This window comes from Sinocyclocheilus grahami, unplaced genomic scaffold (genome assembly GCF_001515645.1).
Source record: "Sinocyclocheilus grahami isolate Dianchi unplaced genomic scaffold, SAMN03320097.WGS_v1.1 scaffold1167.1, whole genome shotgun sequence".
Lineage (NCBI taxonomy): Eukaryota > Metazoa > Chordata > Actinopteri > Cypriniformes > Cyprinidae > Sinocyclocheilus > Sinocyclocheilus grahami.
Window position 1 is genome coordinate 198,954 of NW_015506346.1, and position 2,346 is coordinate 201,299.

Sequence of the window (2,346 nt, forward strand, 5' to 3'; positions counted from 1 at the left end):
AAAGCTGCCCGTGGGACAGAGTGATATGCATTCTTTATTGTGGTGTAACAGTGATCCAATATATTACTGTCTCTGGTGGGACATGTGATGTGCTGTCTGTATTTTGGCAGTTCACGGGAGAGATTTGCTTTATTAAAGTCCCCAAGAATGATTAAAACAGAGTCTGGGTGTTGTTGTTCTGTCTCTGTGATCTGATCAGCGAGTTTCTGTAAAGCTGAGCTCACGTGCGCTTGTGGAGGAATGTAAACACTGACGAGAATGAACGAGCAAAACTCCCGCGGCGAGTAGAAAGGCTTACAGTTAATGAAAAGTGCATCTAGATCTGAACAGCACATCTTCTTTAACACGGTTACATCTGTACACCACCTTTCGTTGATGTAAAAGCATGTCCCGTTGCCGCGCAATTTCCCCGTTGATTCTGCATCGTGGTCTGCTCTAAACAACTGAAAGCCCGGCAGATTTAACGTGCGTCATTCAGCATGGCGTCATTCAGCCAAGTTTCCGTGAAATTATTGTGAAATAATAATAGCAAATTATTGTGATTTTTCATACTAATATATATATATATATATATATATATATATACATATATATATATATATATTCCATGTGTCATGCTAGAGACAAAAGGCATCCTACATCCTATATAAATGACGGTCAATTTTCCACTGAAGCACAAGTTAGAAGACAGCGAACATGGCGCAACAGATGTTTTGTATAGTAGATGGTTTTGTCTTTGTTTTGAATTGATCGCATCTCTCACATGTCTGAGTCAGATTATCACACTTACGATTCGATTTAAACTGTATATTGCCATTCCTAACAAAGTTACAGGCACAACACAAGTAACTAAATTTTATCATCTCACCAAAGACAAATTTATTCGCTTGTCGAGCATTACTTTTGGGCTCAGCTACAGCTTACAGTCCCTTTGTGCATATGAGCGCGTAAAAGAAGAGGCTGGCGCTAGCTGCTCTGTCAAACATACTTCATTACTGTACACTGTCACCTCCAGCAGATTGAACACTCCTCTCCCCGAGCACCAAGGATGTGAGCCTGTTTACTGTTTACCCAGCAGATGAGATACGAAGATATTGATTCAGAAACAAAGAAAAATGCTGCAAAAATATAGCTAACATATAAAAGTCAAGGAAACTCCAGAGAAAAGCAGCCATATATTTTCACTCCTCTGAGACGACTGGAGGCTTTATTGAAGCGCAAAATACTTGTGCTCATCAATGGGAGAGCAAACTATATTTCTCCACAGCCGTTTCATCAGCCTGCTCTGCTAGAGACAAGCCTATTGTTTAAAAAAAGCGCCACGGTATCCTTTATGAGGCAGACGGTGTTTGGAGCCATGAATCAGAGCTGATGAGAGTCAGAAAATGCAGAGATTTCCCTGAGAGGATTAGAGGCACATAATGGAGATGATCTATTTAGAAACTCCTACGAGCTGAAGGAAAAACTATGAAGTATGGGGGATACTACACAGACTTGTTCAGATAAACAGCTTTAGAAATTATACTTTGCTTATGGATATGTGCTTGTGTGTTTCATCATAGTTGTAGAGTGTGATGTGTACCATCCTGCCAATGCCATATTAAGATACGAAGAAAAAAAAACTAGGGAGAAGGCTGTGATTGGTTGAAACATATGTCAGAGGAGGGGCCTAACAAAAGTTATATCATTAACACAAAAAGTCTCATGGGATTGAAGGAGAATTTCAATGGACTAGCTGAATTACTTTTATTTGGGGCAGTTCCGTTACATTTTGGAGTTGCTTTTGTCTCGGAATGTAAATTAAGGGCCCGTTTATTTGGGCCACTCGGGTGGTACAGCTGACCAAACTGCTAATAAAGTAACACATACTGTGGCTATGTTTGGAACAGCATACTAGCATACATTTATTTCACATAAATGTAAAAAAGCAATGGCACCAAATTATATATCTGTGTTTAGTTTGGGTCACTGAGTAAAAATTAAGTGTTTTTCCTTCCTCCAGTATGAGCTCCATATTCTGCTATAAGATAATATGATATAATGGCATGTCGGATGTATCAAATAGACCAATTCGGTGTTCAGTGATGATGACAGTGATTACATTTTTGTGGGCGGAGCATATCTGGTGGCAGAAAATTACAGTTTTCAAGTAGCAGTCTATGGAAGCCATGTAATAAAAGAATAAAAAAGGGGGATTTGAGACATTTGAGTTTATATTTCAAAATTCTGACTTTATTTTCGCAATTCCGAGATTATACCATATCTCACAATTCCGTTAAGAAAAAACAACTCGTCATTATCCCCCTTGGCTCAGAGTCATGAGTTTATATCCCTGACTTCTGGCTT